General features: G+C 44.0%; 1 protein-coding gene across 3 annotated transcripts in view; it reads left to right on the forward strand.

Moving 5' to 3' along the window:
- The window catches only part of SERPINE3 (serpin family E member 3), a 74,072-nt gene that overhangs the window by 31,904 nt on the left and 20,636 nt on the right, over positions 1–21,532 (forward strand). For 2 of the 3 annotated variants that reach the window (XM_048930374.1, XM_048930348.1), the window contains exon 1: positions 7,237–7,800. The exons of the other annotated variant lie outside the window; for it this stretch is intronic. The gene's annotated coding sequence lies outside the window, so the exon portion shown is untranslated. Of the gene's footprint in view, positions 1–7,236; positions 7,801–21,532 lie in introns of those variants that run through there. 3 annotated transcript variants of the gene reach the window in all.

Here is a 21,532-nt window from a genome sequence, read left to right on the forward strand (position 1 = left end):
TGCTCTTCTGTGCTAAATATGATGTATAAAGAGGAAATTCTGTTGAGGCTGTAAGAGCATAGGAGGTTATCAGCCTTCTCCTGTCCTCACAGCTGTTTAGGTTCGCTGCAATTTTTGGTACACCATTCTCTTAAGGAAGGTCTGGGACCAGAAGTAGCACCAATGAAGGATTTGTCATGATATACATGTGTTTCCCTGCTCTGCAGACAGAATATGTGTTAAACACTATGAGGTTTTCCAGTAGCTTGGAAATCACTCTGCAAGCAGCAATGCCCAGGACAGACAGGCTCCATAGATTTGAAATTATGATTTTCTGTCATATCAGTGATAGTACAAAGAAAAATGATGGACTAGAGATCTATATTTGTTGGACTGACACTTTATGAACACTGGCCACTTCTAGATAAGGCATAAAAATGGTTCGAATCTGTTAAAATCTTGGTATTTCTTATTTGGAAGGGGGGGAAAAGGAAAAGATAATTTCAAAATATTTTAATAACACAAATAGCATTTGATCTGGACATGAAATCAAAGTATTCGGAGAATTGATTTCAGCTGATGTGTTTATTAGATCCTGGAATCAGACCAACATCCAAGCTCTTGAGAAAAGCTGATTGGGGTTACCTAATGAAGAGTGGGCTTTGAAATGTCTTTCAGCTTTGCAGGAAGATGTTCAGTGTATCTGGGGTCATCTCCTGACACCACAGGAAACACTGGTGCTGGAAGTCTACAAGCAGGAGTAGGAGAGCTCAAATGACAGCTGTGATGCTTATGTGTGCTATTAACCTGGAGCTCCTCAATCATCCGACCTTCAGATTTTATCCCATTAATCTTAACAGGAAGAAAGCCAAATGAACTTCCACAGACTGAATTTATGGTATCTCCACTGATTCTGTCTCCAAGTATTTCTGTTCTGTTTACTGATACTTAACTAGAGATGAAAGCTTTCATTGTTTACATTCATGGTGCTTGAAATAACTGAGTGTTTTACTGTCAGGAAAAAAGCAGCAAAGATGATGTACATAAAACATTTTGTTTGTAATGGAGAGAGCCTGAAGTTGAAGAGTGTTTCACTGAAGCTAATATTCATTCTCTTTCCATTATTTAAGAAGGCACTGATCTCATCAGAAAACTAAATATGCACAGGTTTTATGGTATTTACCTATGTATCATTTTGTTTAAGTTAAATTATGAATAATGTCATTGATAACTGCAGGTTTTGCCTGGACTTTCTCTCCTTCTCACCTTAAAATGTGTTGTTTCTGTTAAATAAAATAGAGACAAAAAGTCATCTGTGCTTATCCTTCTGTATGCTCATTTATGAAGTATTGCAGACTCGCTGACTGTATTAACTAGGCTTCAACATGAGCGCAGTGACACAGGCTCCCCAGTGCCTGTCAGTGGGATAATTGCAACAAAAGCATAGCAAAAATATTTTTATATTAGGCTTATCTTTGCCACTGCAGACCGGATCTTTTGTTTCTCGTTGTATTATTATAAATCATTTGCTCCAGTAAGGATGAAAGGTGAAATGGGAACTGTGACAAACATTGCTATCTTGTGTGCTTAAACCCCATCTTGGTTTATTTCTACGTTGATCTTCATAAGTGTTTCCTTTTTATTTCCATCTATGTGGTGATATCCGGTATATATTCTTTTATTCCTCTTGTGAGATTTGTCTGCATGCCAACGTTACATTGTACAAGCAAAGCTATGTAGGTTTGGCTTTGTTTAGTTTTCCTGGCTTTCTGGTTTGACCCTGTGGTATCAGCCTAACATATATGACAGTTACAGAGCCACAGAAACATCAGGAGTGGGCAGGGGCCACTGGGCCTTGTCTAATCCAAAGCATCTTCTCAAAGCTGTCGTCATAGAGTCATAGAATATACTGAGTTGGAAGAAGGCTCAAACCTTTAGGTTCCAAGTCAGATCAGGTTGGTCAGAACCTCATCCAGTCATGTTTGAAAACCTCCAAAGATGGCAATTTTGCAGCATCTCTAGGCAACCTGTGCCAGTGTTTAATCACGCTCGTTGTGAAGAATGATTTCCTAATCCGCACTCAGAATATCCCATGCTCTCTGTAGCTGTTGTCAATCACTTTCTTGTTCATCTTGTGCCTGGAAATGAACTCTGAGGAAGATTTCATTATTATCTTCCAAGAGATTGATGTTAGATTGATCAGCCTGTAGTTCCTCAAATTCTCGTTGCCCTTCTTAAAAGTTAGGACGTTTCCTTTCTTCTAGCCTCTGAGACTTCACCAATCACTAGTCTTCCAAACTGTCAAAAAAGAGTGGTGTCACAATGATCCTTCAGCACTATCAGAAGTAGCCCATCCAGCCTTAAGGGCTTGTAAATGGCCAGATCATTGAATATGTGATGCAGTCATTCCCTAATGTGAGTAGTACCTTTCTCCTTCAAGCTTTGCTACTAGCCACAGGTGCCTGGAAGACCTGACAGCAGATCTTGTGACTGAAGAGCTTGTGTGTGAGGACTGAGCATTATCCAGTTGACAGCTTTCTTTTCATTTACAGAAAACTGTAACTGCTCTAGTCCATTGTGAGCTAGTTTCCACTTGTTCAAAGGCTTTGTCCATCTTTTCTTCTTGGTTGAGTGAGTTGTAGGACGTGCCCACAACAATATCTCTTGTTAGCTTCTCCTGGCTTATGAGCTCTCAGCTGTCTTGTCCTCTGTTCCCTGGCAAATATGCATACATTTGTGTTGCTCAGCTGCCTATAGCACAGACTCCATCACTATCTGCCAGTTTTTCCTAAAGAACTTGTATCCAGCCAAGGCAGCTCCAGTTGTGCAACTGTCCCATCACGTATCTAATCATGTTTTTACTTCTGAAAGTGCTGAGATTTTTTTTAGAAGTTTTTTCCAGGTTCACCAGCCTGAGGATTTGATACTGGCCATCCCATCTGCCCAGCAGCATGGAGCTATCCTGCTCTTTGTCTGTATCTGCTGGTCTAATCCTGTCTCACCAAAGAGTTTGGGAGGCAGAGAAAAATTGTGGATGTCTAAACAATGGAAAAAGAGATCAGAATACTGAAAACACCACATTGGTATCAGCAAGGAGATAAGATCTTGTGATTCTTTTCAGAAGCTTTTTAAGGTGCGCAGCTTCATGCCTAGGTTGTAAGTACTGCAGTGGGCAAGCCTGTACACCTGAGCTACCTTCATAAGAGCATACCAAAGGCTACCAAAAGTAATTAGGGTGGTTACATTCTGCAACAGGTTGCCAAGAGAAACTCCAGAGATACCTCATCCCTGGAGGTGTTGGAGGCCAGGTTGGATGGGGCTTTGTGCTTCTAGAGGAAGGTGCCCCTGCCCAAAGCATGGGGATTGGAACTGGATAGTCTTCAAGGTCCCTTGCACCCCAGACAGTTCTATGTTATGTGACTCTGATTCCTTATGTCTGTCTCAGGAAACCCTGTGGTGACATCGATGGCACTTCTGTAAATGTTTTTCCTCCTTTGCGTTCAGTTGCTTTCTAATTTATTATTGGCAGCATCCTGTGAAAGGAAGTTCTACTGCCTAACTACATGTTTACAGAAAGGATCATCTCCTAAGCCTGCCCGCTCTTAACACCCCTTGATAAATCCAAGATTTGCTGCAGGGAGAGATACTCAATAACCTTCTCTTGTTCACCATTTCCAGAATACTCATGTTTTTATAGGTTTCTATAATATTGTCCTCCTGGGAAACCATTCCGTGCTTTGTTTATTCTTCTTACCCCTCTGTATTTTTTTCTATTCTGCTGTGTGCTTCTAGGTCTATTCACATAGATGTGAAGATCTGTCCATGTCAATTTACAGAAGGGTTTGAAGTTGTTTTCCATTTTGTTTTCCATTACTTTCCCAGTAATTTGTAAAATGTGATTTGTTTCATTGACAGCAGCTGAGCACTGAGCTACTTTTCATAAAACTTTATGTAGTCCCAAGGTCCATTTCCAAGTAGTAAAAGTCAGTTCAGAGCCAGGTATCGTGTATGTAAAAAGAGAGTTATTTTTCAACACAATTTACTTGAGAATTGGCTAGACTTTCATTTACAATTTCATCTGCCATTTTATTGCCCAGTTGCTGTGTACTGTAAGGCTCCTGTGCAGCTTCCCCAGTTGTCCATCATCCTTACTATCTTGAATACTTAATATCCTCAAGACACTTCTTTTTCATGAACCCACTCTTTTTCCAGCTTTAAGTCATGCAAAACAGTACCAGCTCTCCCTGTGTGACTCTACTGCCCACCCCGTTCCAGTGTCAGAACTATTTATTTCTGCTTTCTGTTTTCTGTTTCTAATCAGTTATTTATTCACATAACCTTACCTCTTAAACTATCGCAGCATGGTTTCTTCAAGAGATTATAAGAAAAGGCATTGGAAAGCTGCTCTGAGCTGTACGCATCGTTGCTGATGCCTTCTGAAGTATCTAATAGATTTATGAGGCTTGATTTCCCCATATAAAACCATGTTGACTCTTCCCCAGACTGACTCAACATGGTTTCTGTTCTGATAAGGAATTTTCTCAACAGAGTCTGTGTTCTTTGAGCATAGAGCATCCCTTTCCAGCTTCCAGGACTCAGCACAGTGTGAGCTGGAGAGTTTACACAGGACCTATATACTTTCTGAGCCAATCCTATGTTCAGATCACTGTGTGACCAACTGTTCTATTGCGCTACCAATGGATTTATCCTCCATGAATTTGTCAAATTCCCTACTGAATCTCTCGTCATTCCTCCGATTTCCACAGCACCTTATGGCAACAAACAGCGCTGCATTTGTATACTACTGAAAAGATGTTCATGTTTATTTGCAGCTTTCACTGAAGTCATTTACTGAATGCTTCCTGTGCCAGGTGAGCTCAGTGCAATGTTGGGTAATGTTATTTCAATAGCTTCGAAGGATCTTGCCGCCTTGAGTCCAGGAATGAACAGGATGAGAGATCATAGAATCATAGAATCCTTAGAGTTGGAAGGGACCTTTAAAGGTTGTCTGGTCCAACTTCCCTGCAATGAACAGGGACATGCACAGCTCAATCAGGTTGCTCAGATGACTGGAAGGAGACACCTGTGCATGTACATGAGGAAGACATCCAGGTGTGGAATGCTCTTGTCAAGGTGTAAATCTCATGGTGGGAAATGTCTGCAATGGTAAATGGAAGTGGGCGAAAGTTCAGACACTGGATTCATTATCACTTCTTGATTTTTGGCTCTCTTTTGAGCCTCCTCGAGTATCTTTCCCTAAGATATTACCTGATGCCTTTCTTACCATGGATTGTTCCCACTCAGAGGCTACATCAAGGCTGCACGCCTCTGTTTCCAGCATTGTCCCATCAGTGGGTGATAGAGTACCAGCACAGGCCACCAAAAAAGGCTGCAGGGTCTCCTTCTTGGAGATCTTCAAAACCTGCCTGGACACGATCCTGGATACCCTGCTCTATGTTTGTCCCTGCTGGAGCAGGAGTTGGAGCAAACGTCCCTTTCTGCTTGGACCATTCTGCAATTCTGTGATCAGACTTTGCACCCTCCTGTCTTCCCACTTGCTCTTGGGCATCCCATGGGGCATGAAACACAGAACATCAGGATCACGCTGTAAAAATGCTTCTTGCACCATCACAGACAGCAGCCTCTCCTGCTAAACGGAATAATGGTGTCCTAAAGCCGTAAATATCTTGCCCAGGAGGGAACCCAGACCAGGTGCTGGCTAGTATGTGACCAGTGGGTCACAGCAATGCTGGGCTGGCCTTGGAGCTGGATGTCAATATTCAGCCCATTAACACGCAGATAGAATGTGTTGTTTCCAGCCACAGAAAGAGCATCTGAATGAAGTCTTAGAGAGAGATGAATAACTGAGCATATGCACTCAGCCTCTGCTTTGACTCAGCCTTTTGAATTAAACATGGCTCACTTTGGAATCACTTGTCCTTTTTAATTACTTTCCTCCTGAATATATGAGACAAAAAATGCAAACAAGCTTGGTAGATGGAGGCTGTTAATTTAACTTTCTCAGCATAAGTAATAACTGCTGACCATCAGTACACAGTAAAATGGTGACTGAGATGGTTTTAGCCAAATCTGACCGGTTAGTGAGAAAAATACCTAACCAGTTTTAAGACTGAGGAGAGGTGACTATGGATTGCCTGTACATTTTCTAAGGGGATCACAGCAATGCAGCATGCTATTTTCTAACCTTTTTTTTAACTTTTTTTTTTTTTTTTTAAGCCACCAGCCTGCAAGAGTTACTAGTGCCATCTCGTGGTCCTTGAGCACAAGTGATGGAGCAGGGAGCTGCCGTCCCCAGCAGGTGGTAACCCCAAGGCCCGCATCAGGGTGACCCAGCATGGTGCCCCCAGCAGAAAGCAGCAATGCCATGTCTGCTCCCACGAAAAGCATTGGGTGCTTTGAACCGAAAGTCCCTGAGGAGCACATTGTGTGAGTGGTGACACTTGTTTCAGAGGGCAGTAGACCTCAAGCCTTGCTCCAGCCAACCGCTACCCAACTCTGCAATGCATTTTGGTTTTGTGCTAGGCTCCTGCACAATCAACTTGCTTCATTGCCCTCCCTTCACTCCCAGAACTGGTGAGCCTCGTCACCACGTTGCTTGGTGACCTGAATGGCTCTGCCACGGCCTTTGGCTTTTCTGGGGTTGGAGCTGTGCTGGGACCAAGCCGAGCATCCGCTGTGAGCCAGCCCTAGAGTGCAGGGCAGTAAGCCGGCTGCCTGTCACAAATTCCTCTATTACTTGGATGGAAATTTCAACCCTCCTGGTACGGGGATAATCTGCTAAGTATGACCTGAGTCCTGCCAATACAATACTGCCTGTCAGGCCCAGCACCCAGCAGTGCCACCAGCGCCGGCTGGCTCCGTGACAGGGCCTCCAGGAACCCGTGTGCGTTAAGAATGCAATGCATAGCACCAGTTCCATAATTCCTCCTACTTTGGTGAATTAACAGCTGTGCTTTTGTAGCTCATATGTGCTATTGCATAGATATTTTTTGAACTGAATTGTAATAATGATTTTTTTAATGGTTTCCCATCACAGAGCTATTTATTCCCCCCCCCCCAGTCTGTTGTTATTTTGGCTATGAGAAAGCAAAGCTTTAATTTATTACTCTGCTTCTGGATTTTGACTGGTTGCCAGTGTTGCCTCGCTGTGCCACGTAAATCCACAGCAAAGCTGCCTCTGCCCTCTGCATCTCTCCCAGGCACTGGGCTGCTTCCTTCCAGCAGCAGTTGCTCTCATCCATTCAGACAGAACCCAATTTGGGGCTGAACCTGTGGTGCAACACTCATGAGGAGCAAGTCCCACTTCTGTGCACATGGTTGCTTGTTGCCTGATAGACACAGTGGCCATAGACACATCTTATCTGGATGCTGATGGATGGTCCAAAGAAAACCTGTCTACACTCAGAAGTGACAGCTAGCTTGCAGCCTGACATGAATGAATAGCAAGATTGAACAGATTTTTTGCCCCAGGCTTCCTCTGCTGATGTGTTAAGTTTGGCAGCATAGTTTGGAGAAGTGGCAGAATCTTATTGGAGTTGTGTACAAAAAAGACCGGGGAAAAAAAAAGAAGAAAAAAAAAAGAAGAGATGTGTGAATTCATGTTGATTATTTTGAAGCCATAAACAAGTGGCATCAGAAAAGAATCTGACAACCATATGGACTTTCAAAAGTGTGAAATCTTCTGAAAATGATATGCGATGATGTAAAGACTTGAATGAATAAAAAGAAGACTTGAGACATGCATGGATGGAAAGTACAGACAGAGGACTGGAATCTGCAATATAGGAGCTAAGATTCTGGGTAAGATTCTGAAAAGAATGCTTTAGAAAAATCAGCATGTAAAGCAAAGTATATTAGAAGTTGTCACATAAAAGAATTCTCCAAAAGTGATAGGAATAACAGTCAGCCCTGCTTCTTATTTCTGGTTTCCAGAACTCTTCAGGGAATTGCAGTCTCAGGGATTGAGCACCAGCTTTTCCATGAGACAGCCATCATTTTCCTCAAAGGCTCCAGTGAAGATGCCACATGCAATCTGAATTTCATGCAGGGCAAACACACAAGTAGAAGAGAGAGACTCCCAGCTGAAGGGAGTCACACTATTTCCACTGAGTTTAGTACCTCATATGGCAGTGACAGGTTTGGCCCCCAGTGTTCACTAAGGGGATACTGCCTATCCCAGAGCTTTGGAGGTGCTGGCATTGCCCCTGAGAGGCAAGGATGACAAGAAAACCGAAGTGCACGTGTTGTGACTTTGGTGTAGTGCATCTCCATACACTCTGTGTGTGTATGTAGCAGGGACATCTCCGTGACACAGGGCCTGACAGCTGAAGGTGCATGATACAAAGTCACCTGCGTGCCAAATCCAGCCACAGGAGCTTCCTGACTCATAAGGTATATCAGAAGTCCAAAAATCGAGTGCCCATGGGCGCTAGAGAGAAGCCAAGCAAAGGGTGCTGATGTGCCCCAATATCTACACTGAGCTTTGAGTGTCATGCACCTGAGTCTGGTTAGGAGGGGAGAAGGAAAGCAGAACGACGAAGAGGAGGGGTGATGAGTGTTGAAGAGCTATTTGCAGGGGCATCTCATCACATCCAGACCAGAGCCACCACACTGCGTGAGGTCTTACCTGCTAGGGAAAGAGAAACTTGAGGAGGCTGGGTTCTGTCTCAGGGTCTAAGCTTAAATGCTAGCACCCTGAAAGTCTGATGCCTTTCCCCTTCAAGTTATCACAGCACACAATACTGAAGGACAAAAAATAAATTACAGCAAAATCTGTTCCAGTTTGATTTATAAATGGCTCTGATTTGTCTTTGATTTCAGCTTCTCATTTGGCAGCTGTCCAGGCCCAAATACAGCAGAGAGAAAGAGAAGTGAAAAGCTGAAAGTAGAGAACAAACTGACTGTGCCATCCTAAAGAAGCTGAATGCTCAGGGAAGAAATGGTCTATCATAAGAAAACAGATCAGAGCAAATAAAAGGTGTTCATGCATCAGTAGAAATATATGATGAAATGAAATGTATGACGTATGTGAAATGAATCTACTGGCATTGTTTGAATATTGATTCTGACACATCAGCAGAACTTTGGCTGTGAGGACAGCATGGTTTGGGAAGAGAAAGATGATGCTTTTTCTCCTATCCTAGAATGCGTATGACTGCGGCTCACTGAAACGCAGTGGGCTAGGTCCAAAGAAATGCAAAGATGATCAGTGCAGGAGATTCCAGAATGAATTAAAAGATCCTAGCTTCTCTCTTGAGAGAGTATTTGTGGTGCTTTGAAAACCCGTAACGTGTTTTTGTTTAGTTCAGCAAAGGTGTGTGGGAGTTAGTAATGATCTTCTGCAATCAAACTGTCAATGGCTTTGTAATTGAATGGAAATGCTGCTACTGCAGCCCCTTCTTGTTGGCATCCTTCTGGGAAGGGAGCACCAGGCTGAAGTAGCTGTTCCTACCTCTGCCAGTAACAGACATTCCTTGAGCTGCAGAGAAAGCTAATGATCCATCTGCAACATGGTGCATAGGCAGGCACTCATGTGAGGAGCTTCCAGATCCAGCTGCCTAACCTAACAAATTTCTGAAGTGGTTGGTTCAGTACTACAGCCAGAGCAGTGTGGAAAGGGCTTGTGCACCCAGCAGCTCCTCTCAGCTCCAATCATTGGTGGATATCCTGCCTCCCTACAGGCTTTATGGGTCTTCCACAAAGTGGAACGTTTCAGCAGGAGGACTCCCTTGAGCAGCTCAAGGGAGGACACAAGGGAGGGAAACAGGAGCTCCTACAGGACACCTACAGCTAGATCACATTGCTGAGAGCCTGGTCCAAACTTCCCTTCCATTACACCATTGCAACACCCAGCAGTCTTTTGTTGCTCGTTGGCATCAGCACAGTCACCAGTGAATATAATCTCTGTCAACGGTTTATGGGCTGGTCCGGCCCAGTTCCGTGACCAGCAGGGCGGAGGGATCTGCGGATCCGCGCCTCTGGGAAAGGGGAAGCAGGGGACCCCAAAATACTTGAAAACAACAGCACTGATCTGAGGTGGAACAGATGATTTTACTAAATATAGTATTAGTAAAATACAATGAGAGAGAGAGAGAGAGAGAGTCTGTTTGAATTGTATAGACCTCACCACAATGCTGGGGTGAGAAGTGCAGTCCAGTTGAGTGACTGAAGTACAGACGGCGAAGCGCAGGCGGCGAAGCGCAGGCGGCGAAGCGCAGATAGCGAAGCGCAGACAGCGAAGAGCAGGCGAAGAAGAAGGATCAGGTGACCTTGCTTGGAGTTATATCCCCTTGCTGACCGCAAAGTCTCCTGGGGAAAAGTAGTTCTTCTCCGACGGACGAACATTCGGCAGATATCAAACCCCACCCCCAGTGCATTACATGATGTTATGGTGTGGAATACTGATGACCAAAAATCATAAAACCATGACATTCCACCCCTTATTCTACATCACTACATCATGCTTAACACATGGGATTACAGACTGCACTCCCCCAACATCAAATTCCCTTGTGGTACACACTGAACATCCCCGTTTTTCTGCATCACCCACCAGGTGGACCCAGGTCCCTGGGCAAAGACAGTTCCGCGAATAGGTTTGCCCTTCCCAGAAGCAGGAAAAACCCAAACTGCTTTTCCTAACATGTTCTTTACATGTACTACAGGGACCTTATCTCCCTCTACAATATGTAGGGAGCTGGATTGGGTAGGACCATCTCGACTGATTGATCCTCTGGTGTTAACCAGCCAGGTGGCTTCTGCCAAATGCTTCTCCCAGTGTTTAAATGTTCCGCCACCCATTGCTTTCAACATCGTTTTTAACAACCCGTTGTAGCGTTCGATCTTACCAGAGGCTGGTGCATGATAGGGGATATGATAAATCCACTCGATGCCATGTTCTCTGGCCCAAGTATCCACAAGTGAATTTTTAAAATGAGTCCCATTATCTGACTCAATCCTTTCTGGGGTGCCATGTCGCCACAGGATTTGCCTCTCCAGACCTAATATGGTGTTTCGGGCAGTAGCATGGGGTACTGCATATGTTTCAAGCCACCCGGTTGTTGCCTCCACCATGGTGAGCACATAATGCTTACCATTGCGAGATCGTGGCAAGGTGATATAATCAACCTGCCATGCCTCCCCATATTTGTACTTTTGCCATCGCCCTTCCTCCCACAGAGGTTTCATCCTCTTAGCTTGTTTAATTGTGGCCCACAATAAGTGGGGTGCAGTGGCCACACTGCACCAGTCTCCTTCCATCCCTGATGTTGAAGGTGGAATTTGAAGTTAGTCCCAGGAGGGATCAGCAAGAAACCCAGGCTATTTTCAACCCAGGTCATTCTATAATTTTATGATTCTATGAAACTGACACCAATGGGATTGTGATGGAATTCTTAGGGGGACAAAAGGCTCCTTTGCTATTTAAAAAGGAAACTCTTGAGAACAGTTTTAAATGCCATAATCTGTATTTTCAGACTGTGGAGTGACAGGCTCAAAGAAAAGCATATCAATACCTTCCTTATTTCTTTATTTAATGAGGAATGGGGTTTAGCTGAGGAATTCAAATGATTGACTGATAGGTATTTAGAATTCTTGAGGGTCATAAAGATCAAGGTAAATGGATCAATCCAAAATAATTAATTTTGACACTGTGACAACTGCTTGCTCTGTTTTTCCCCTATATTTGGATTTTTTTTCCCCTTCTTGAAGCACCAAAGTAAAGAAGAATCTTATTTTACAAGGAACTGCAATTTTAAATGTCCCTGTATTTGACAAGTGCTCTTCCAGACAGATGTAGCTGTTGTATCTCTAAAAGAAGAAAAAAAAACACTGAAAAACAGCCATTTCTTAATTTCATGATTCATTCATCAGCTGGTCCTTTGACACCTTCCCTTAATTAATAGAGTTGTTAACAGGAAAAGCAGCAAGAGATACAAATTAAGCAAGAAGAAAAAAATCCATTGAGAAATAAATGTTTGATATTTAATTACAACAGTCGTGCGGTGAGCATATGTGCTATGCCACATCTCAAGCAAAATCAGCACATCATTGTATCCTTGAAGAAGTGACCTTCAAAAGAGCAATTAGCTTTCTAGCACTTTTCCTTTTCTTTTACTGATGAAGTTTCTGGTGAAGCAAGATAGTTTAGTGGTTGAATGTCATCTTCTTCCAGAACAAACGTCTGGCAGGGGCTGGGAATATAACAGTGCTAAGGGTCCTATTGTGGAAGGCATCTCAGGACAAAAGTGCATAGAGAACAACTCCAGATGTGGGGATTAACCTGTAACACCAGCAGACATTCTGTAGTTAATAGCACATACCATTTGCATGGCTTCACACAGGTCTTTCTACCCCAGAGAAAAACCAGGAGCAACAACACTGAGCCTAGGCAAAATGTCAAGCTGCATACAACAGAGAAACCTAAACAAAACAATAGTGTCTTTGTGGGTGCAAACCCCATCAGACTTTGATTTAAAGGAGGAGAAGATACGTATTTTTCTCTAAGGAATAGGCCTGCATTACAGAGCCTTGGCATCTCAGCTTGCAGCCAGCTCTCTACTCTGCAAGTACATCTCTACTACTCTCCAGTTACATCACAGTGAGCCCATGGCTGGATAAGAAACAGGCTGCACCTTGACACAGGAGAGGGCAGCTTTCCAAAATTATTGCCAAACTTGGTATTATTTTGAGTCTCCTGACCTCCAAGATCTGCTATGGCTCAGGGAAGAATGCTTCAGGGCTAATATCTAAAAAAGAAAGAAAAGAAGACAAGAAACTTCATGCTGGAACCTAGCACTTGTTCATATGGGTACATGCTCACCTACTTCTCCAGCTTGATCTGGTTTCCAGATCTCCTATTTGGAGCCATCTGTACAAAGATGAACCACAGGCAGTGAATCGGAGGCACCACAGTCACTACCAAAGAAAGCCCACCAAGCTCTTTGGTGAGTTTGCTTAATTGTTAGTTGCTTCAGGATCAGCAAAGTTCCTTTCAAGATCCCTTTACTGGGAGGTTTTTCTCCCTGGCTTTTACTCTGCTGTCTCTTCCCTTTTTCCTTCTGCAGGAACATCTGCAGCAATACAGAAAACAATTCAGTTTCAAAGTCATTTCCCAGCGCCCAGAGGTGATCCTATCATCCTGCCTCGGTGTGACCCAGAAGTCCCATCACAAATGAGGCGCTATTACAGAGGCAACAGTCCAGGGGGACTGAGAGTTTGTGAATAGCCTGGAGACAAGCTGCTTTGCCTCTTGCAAGCATTAACATTCATCATTAAAATCGTGCAAGGCATATCTTGGCTCTGTAACAAGCTTTTTCTGCTGCTTGTTTGCTCAGCTTTCTCTGTTGTCTCAGCAGATAGTGGGCAAACCTTGGCAGAGATTGCAGCATTGCTTTCCAGTGCTGGTGGGTAGGATGATGCTGTGCAAATCAATGCTTATTCCCATGGGACTGAGATCCATGTAACATCTTCAGCCCTAACTCTTCGGTGAGAAATATTTCTCCTATGGTTAAGATCCTGGTGCCAGAGATCAAATACTGCCCAAAGCCTCAGCCTGTGATAGGTTAGGAGGGGAGAAGGCCGGACAACTCCCAGCAAGGTTGGGTCATCGCAGAAAGGCAGGGGGGAGAAACTGATGGCATAGGGCCAGCCTCTGGCAGCAGACTCAGGTCGATAATTTCTTCAGCTTTTTCCTGAGGACTAAAGAAATTCGCTGTGCCTACTAGTGAGAAAAACCCAGGGCTTATTCTTAACAGCTAACTCTCTCCCAAACGCAGCTGAGGGGTATGGGAGCTGTCCTTCCAAGAGGCAAATGGTACCTTCAGATGCTCCATTGGGAAAGAAAGGACAAAGTGGTCTCAACAGCTGTACTGACTTGTTAAGGAACTGCATGCCAGGCCCAGGTTTCTGTTGGTACAAACCTGCTCAGGCCTATGAAGGATATGTGCTAGGGCAGTTTCCTTGCTGGAAAAAAAAATATGTATAAAAATGCATGCTATAAATGCATACATTCTTTATAGAAAACTGTCAGCAGGGAAACAATGTTGTATAACCAGGGAGAATTTGCTCTTGCAGAAGGCAATGGTCCATTTCTCAGCCAAATCAGCCACACTGCATTAAATTGGATACCAAGAGGAAGAGCAACCCACCCACATTGCTGTAAATCAATGCTTCATTGCCCTTTTTTGCACTGACTTTTATTGTCCTCAGTTAACAAAGAGGTATTTTCATTTGAAGGAGGATGCCAGTGCCATCGTGAGTGTACTTACTGATCCACTTCTGGCTCTCCTGCTTTACCCTCATCCTTATTCTCTAAGCTGACCTTGCTTCTTCTGCAGCATGACTGCTCATCCCTGTTCAGGGCTGTCCCTTCAGCTGTTCAGCTGTCCCAAGGACAGTCTCAGAAAGCTGAATACTGCAAGTCTATAGGGGCAGCAAGCCAGAGGCTTTGCCTGCCATCAGCTCATAGTGCTGCAGGACACTTTGGGCTGATCCCAAGGGGAGAGCAGGATCTGGCACCAGGGAGGCTGTCACAGGCTTTCAGATTGCACCAGGACACCAGGGAAGTATCAGCCAGAGTGTTTTGCTCTTGTCCTGGTGCTTCTCAGAATGTTCTTTTGCATCTCCTCACACACCTTGAGCAGAAACTTCCTCATCCTCCTCAGGGCACTCTTGCTACAGTGACTCAAGGATTTTGCAGATGCCAGTGGAAGTGTCTTCCCTTGCCCACCTTGCTCCCCGTGCAGTGTGCTCCTTTTGCTTTACAGGCTGCCGTGGGGCTGCCTGGGGAAGGCCATCAGCGCTGTGCTGTGCTCTCCATGTGGAAAGTGGCATTCAGCTGCTCACTCCAGGGACTGCAAGGAAATACTGAAGTCACAGTAGACAGCATGTAATGACAGACATCCTAGCTCCTGCCATCCCTGGCCTCCATCAGAAATGGTGCTTGCACATGGGAAAGAAAAAGGGAGACATCTTAAATCCATAATCACGTTCCTTTACTGATGAAAAGGAAGAAACTATTCTTCTTTTTGGATTTCTATGCTTTTTGGGTTCTGCCTTGTAGCAATGCCAGAATGACAAGGGCTAGGTATAAAATAGAAACCTAGTTAGAAAGCCATTCTGAAAAGACCCTCCAGTTCATGCTTTCCCCTCTCGCTGCCCCTCCAGCTCCACGCAGCAGCCTCTAGGCTCTGTGCTTAAAGCCGTATCTGCCTGTAACTCACTCCCAGGGCCGGTGCTAGACCTCCCTCTGAGAAGCACATGCACCAGCAGATAATCCAGATCAATTTACCTCTGCGTACCTGGCAGAATGCTACTGTGCAGCGACCAAATATCAGAAGAGTTAGTGGTTAATTAGGATCAGGTTAATCCCTGCTGACTGCCTGTTCCTGTGCAAAAAGGGCACTAGAGGTTAGAAAGTATTAAGTGCCTTAAATGTCTACTTGCATAATGTGAAAACCAAGTGAAGATCCAGACTTTGAGCTCGGAAGTGTTGATGCAAAATTATTTACCCCAAGAAGCATTTAAACATGCATTCTATCAAAGATAGAAAATCCAGTTGAAAATTTCTCAGAGGAAATGTAGCAGATGTTTGGTCACAGAATAACCACCCAGGAACACAAAGGAGGCATCTACAGAAAAAAAAAAAGCCTTAAAGACTCTGAACATTCCTTTCATCTTCAGCTTATGAAGTATAAGTTGTGTAACTGCAATAAGACTTTTCTGGGATACAACTGTACCCTGTTTTCCATTTCATCTGTTCCTGTTTATCATAAAAATACAACAGCTAAGAATTAGATAGCTTTGCATTTACACACAGTCTATGATACTCCCATGGAGCCTCGCTTTACAGAACAGACACATTTTCTTGCTAATATAAAATTATTTAATAGATTCCTGGCAACAAAATATAGATTCCAATTTGTTTCAGTGCTTAACTATTTCTAAGCATGTAATTTTTTAATGGCATATCAAAACATGGAGATCCTTTGTGATTTCTTCTTTTTTAATGTAGCAGATACTTTAACTGAGAAAGGATCTTAGAGCAGAGAATTGGACAGCTACTTGAATGCAAATAGTAGTAGAATGGTTTTTAGAAATAGGACATGCTAGTGAAGGATCTACAGGCCTACGAGAAAATGGCAAATTTATTTCTTTCTCCATATACACTGATAGATTTTTGGCCACTTCTTGCCTTTTTTTTTTTTTTTTTTTTTTTTTTTTTTGCCATTAATACATTTATGTAAGGGGCATTTATGTAATAACAGGTCATTAACTCCTTTTGAGGTCATCTGTTCTTGTGACTTATTCCCCATTTACAGTCATAAACTTCTCTCATGATATCAGCTTGGCCACTGGGGCAATGTCTATGATGTCACCAAAAGGGATTATGGTGTAAGGTCAGGTGTAAACTGCAAGAGCAGATCAGCTCCCAAAGAATAAAAGTTTTGTTTTGCCCTGCAAAAGGGAAGCACCCACTGCCCACCCTTCCTCCTCCACCTGTCATGGCTGAGCAGGACCATCACAGTTTTCCTAGATGGAGCTGGCTGGTATTGAAAGGATCCTTTGCTGCTGCCACAAAAACCCAGTGAGGTTCTGCCAGTGGAGCAGGGCTGCATTGGGCCCTTGATGTTTGGGGCATGCACCCACACTGCTGCTCTTCAGTGCTGCAGTGGCCACATCAGAATGGCAGGAATACAGATGTCTACTTAGGAAAGAGAGGGGACCAAGAAGGTCTGGAGAAATACTGGTTGTACAAGGTCATCATCTGTGAACTGGATCAGAAGCGTGGGTGAAGAAACACTGAACACTAGGAGCAGGGTATGTCTGCTCTGACTGGGTTTGGCAAAGCATCATTCAGCCTGGATACACCTGGATGGTTCAGGCCACATGAGAAGCAAAACCACTGGTGATGAACTGGTTGGTGCAGAAATACCCTGAAAATAGTATTTTTCCACTGTGGAGATTTCCATTTGATATCATCTGTCTCTTGCCCACTCAGTCAAATCCCTCTTTCTGGGCTTCTTATAAGAAGTCAGCTCTGCAATTGGATAAACATCTTTGTGCTATCATCTTCTGTTTTGTTCACTATAATCCCAGCAAGATCAGTAGCAGAAACTGCATTGGCAACATGCTCACATGAAGACCACTTCCAGTGTCATTTCCTTGGCATCATTTATTTGGAATTGTAGGAGACTGTAATAGTCAGTTAGATAAGCATTTGGGGGGGGAGTGGGGGAGGTATCTGAATTCAAATCAGCTTTTACCACACTTTCTATTCCTTGTCAACAGCAAATATATTTAAGTTGTCAACTCAGATAGCCAGCTGGAAGAAAAATGTGCCACCATGTTGCTCCCCAGCTCTGCTTATGGTTCACTGGCTTGTCTTATCTGAGTGTGAATTTCTACCAGCTCCTGGTGCTGGGACTACTCCCTCCCACATACAGTCTAAGTATACAGATACCAAAAGGGCAACAGTTCAGGGCAGAGGTGACATTTCACAGAGTGGCAAGTAAACTGTACATGCTGATGCAGCACCTCTGAGCTCCTGCAGACAGCAAAGGGATTGATCTCTGACCACAACCATCACGGGTCAGCTAGCCACAGAGAAAGGGTCATAAGACTCTTATCACAGCCAGAGGGTTGTGGATGATGTCTCTCTGTCTAGGTAGGACACCAGTCATGAGTGATGTCCTCCAGGGGTCCATCTTGGGACTGGTTTTCTTCAGTGTCTTTATCAATGTCATAGACAGTGGGATCAAGCATACCCTCAGCAAGTTTGTGGATGACGTCAAGCTGAGAGGTGCAGTTGACACAGTAGAAAGAAGGGATGCCATCCAAAGGGATCTGGACACCCTCAGAAAGTGGGTGCACATTAACATAATGAGATTCAGCAAGGCCAAGTGCAAGGTGTTGCACTCGAGTCAGGGCAATCCCAGATACATGTATGGGCTGTGAGATGAACTCACTGAGAGTAGCCCTGCTGAAAAGCACTTGTAGGTCCTAGTGGATGAAAAACTGGACATAGGCCACCAGTGTCCACTTGCAGCCTGAAAGGCCAACAGTATCCCGGGCTGCATCAGAAGAGAGGTGGCAGCAGGGAGAAGGGGGGGATTGTCCCCATCTGCTCTGCTCTCTTGAGGCCCCACCTGGAGTAGTGCAACCAGTCTTGGGGCCCCAGTGCAAGAAAAAGATGTTAGATCAGGTCGAGAGGAGGGCCACCAGATCAGAGGGCTGGAGCACCTCTTTGGAGAAAGGCTGAGGAAGTTGGGCTTGTCAGCCTAGAGAAATGAAGACTGGAGAGATCTCATTGTGACCTTCCAATACTTAAAAAGAAGCTTATGAACAGGAGAGAAAAAGGATTTTTACATGGATAGGTAGTGACAGGACAAGGGTGAATTCTTTTAGACTAAAACAGGAGAGATACAGGTTAGACGTTAAGAGGAAATTCTTTACTCAGGGAGTGGTTAGGCCCTGGCACAGCCGCCTAGGGAAGCTGTGAGTGCTCCATCCCTGGAGACACTCTAGGTCAGGTAGGATGGGGCCCTGGGCAGCCTGAGCAGCTGGATGGCACTGCCCAGGGCAGGGGGTTGGAACTGGATGGTCTCGAATCTTCCAACTCAAGTTATTCTTTGATTGTACTGTATTTAGAGTCTACATGGAACAGGCTCTACTGCTAAGATCTTCATGCAGAAAATGTATATAAAGCAGGATGCTGAACTGCTGAGATCATCTCTTTGAAGCTCATGCATTTATTTTCCCAAACAGAGCTTCTAGCACCAATTTTCCAATGCTAGCCCATCAGCCCTCACACCTCACAGGGCACCCATGAGCTCTTCAGTTTCTCACAGGGAAGAAAGCTCCAAACCTCAACACTGTGCTATAAAATCACTGCTCTACTGCTCTACTCACAGCAGTAGTGATACAGAAGAATGAAAACACACTTTGTTCTGCTGAGCTTCTCTGAAAGAGAACCTCTGCAGTAGTCATCCTTTGAAAAGCCAGGTTTTGTCTTCAAGCCCCAACAGGGGAGCAGTGCAGGAGGCAGAGGCATTAGCTGTTTTTATGTGGCATGTGGATAGCAGTAAACAAATTCACCTGAACTTGCTCAGCTAGGTGTTTTGAGGCTCTGCAGCTAACCACCTCCCCACAGAATAATCTCTGTATTCTGAAAAGATGATGCAAATTATTCTTATCCTGAAATTCAGCACAATCTCCTTCCTAATTGAGCAAATGTGTGTGTATTTTGCAGTGAGAGCTCTCTAGTGCATCAGAGATGTAAGCAGGAGGCAAGCTGGTTTGGATTCAGTTTAATTTCCCAAGGGTTATATATTTTAAAGAGTGTAAGCACAAAAAAATGGCACTGATTAAAGGCTAAATCTTATTCTCATTTACAAAGGGGGTGAAGTACAATAATTCTGCTGATACCAGGGTTGTGCTGGAGTGAAAGGAAGATTGCTGGAGACTCCTTTGATGCAAGAAAGCAAGTGAGGGGGTTCTGAAGAAGAACATCTGCTTCATGCAGCCTGTCTGTGGGCTATATTCTGCCCTGAATTGCTATGTAAAGACAGTTTAGCAGGAGCCCAAGTTGACTGGAGCCTAAAAGCAGAACTGCTGCCCCTCTCTTCTAAGTAGTCTAGCAACAGCAACAGCTAGAATCAGTTTTGCTAGAGCCACAAATATCACACCAAAGAAAACTCCAGTTTTGTAGGAGAGACAACTGGGGAAAAAGAGTCCAAAGGCATCTCCCTCACCCACAGTATACGTGTTCCAGATTGCCATCTGAGCACCACTGTGCCTTGTCTTCTCCAAACAACTCCAGTCTGTGCCTTTCCTCACTGCCCTCAGAGGCAGACTAAGTCATCTCAATGTCAAGAAGCAGCCCTCAAAAAACAGCTTTTTTTTTCTCTTTCTGTCCCTGAGGAGTGGGGACAAATCAGTTACATTCTTAAAAATAAGCTTTTCCATTTTTTTCAAAGACAAAATTTATCAATAGTTTCCTCAGGACCTTGTGATTCTTATCCAGATGAAGACTCAGAGAAGGATATTATGCCCAGGCTAGGATGCAAGTAAGTCAAAATTCCCTAAAAAGTTGTTAAAAATAACCAACCAGAAACCCTTTCTCCACAATGGCCCAACCCTACCACCTCTGCAGATCCAGGACACCTTACTTTTTGGCATGAAATTTCTGTAATTGGCCTGGTTGGTTTGCAGCCCCTGAGTTGTGTCCCCTTAACCACCCTCACATTAGCAGCTCAGGGCCTGGCTTCCAGATTTACAAGCACAGTTTTCTGATCAACCCCATGGGGCTCCGTTTTCTCCTTGGACAGCCAGTTCCAGGATTTTGGTCCCTGTTTGGGAAGGAGAAACTCAAATCTTAGGCTGCTAAATTGAATGGGTGTAAGATCTTTGGTTCTATCCTCGATCACGATAAATGTTCATATCATCCCCTCACTTTCATTAATTATAGTTAAAGAACATTTGTTATTCCCCACACTTTCTTTCTAAATCAACGTTGATTTATTTTTAGTTTTCTTAAGTCCTTGTTAATAAACATTACTTTTCCTGACCAGGTTCCTCCATTTGATTTCCTTTCCTAAATTAGATGGAGGGAGGAAAAGTTTGAAACACACACACTCCAATTTCTGAGACCTTCTGTGGTAAACCAGAATGTATTTTGCTCTGATTTCCACAGAAACGATGCTGTGTTCTGCCATATTTATGCTGGGCCCAACTTTCAGTTTTATGTCCCATGAACACTTACCCCAAATCTGAATAGCAACATTGGCTTAATTTTTGCCAGGTGAAAATTTAATATTAATTTTTGATAGCAATGTCTAAAGCCATCAGGGACTCATTATCCTTTTTCCAAATCTTAATTATTCTACAAGAGAATATCAGGAAGGGCACAGAGGAAATGCCTCATGTTCTGGTGCTTCTGGGAACACCACACCAAGCCAGCTGTACAGTCATAGAATCTTAGATTCACAGAACAGCTTGGGTTGGAAGGGACCTCAAGGGTCATCATGCTCCAACCCTGCTATTGCGTGCAGGGTCACCAACCTGGCACCAGGCTGCCCAGGGTCCAATTCAACCAGTCCTCATCCATGACCTGAAACACATTAAAAAATGATGGTGATCCTCCTTAAGCAGAACTCTTATGTCCAAGTGCACTTTTCAGTATGAGAATACTGCCATTGATTTTGATAGCAGAACCTACAACTATGCCTGTGGTCCTAACTTGGGACTTGCCAAACTCAAGCTCTCTACCAGTCCTAACAGGAATATGGTGCAAACCCCTGGATATTGAGGCAGCTCTCTGTACCAGGACCTATTCTGTCACTTTCTAAAAGCAGCAGAAAAGGAGGATCATTTTTGTTGTTCTCATTTGGGCCCTAATTCAATTGAGTCACTGCTCCTCCGCTGCCAAAGGTGGAACAGCAGGGCTTAAAAGCTATTTTTTGGTTGTAGTGACCTTGTGATTTCTTTCCCAGATGCAACAGAGCTGTACAGTTTAAGATAACCAGGTACCTGT

Source organism: Lagopus muta, chromosome 1 (genome assembly GCF_023343835.1).
Source record: "Lagopus muta isolate bLagMut1 chromosome 1, bLagMut1 primary, whole genome shotgun sequence".
Lineage (NCBI taxonomy): Eukaryota > Metazoa > Chordata > Aves > Galliformes > Phasianidae > Lagopus > Lagopus muta.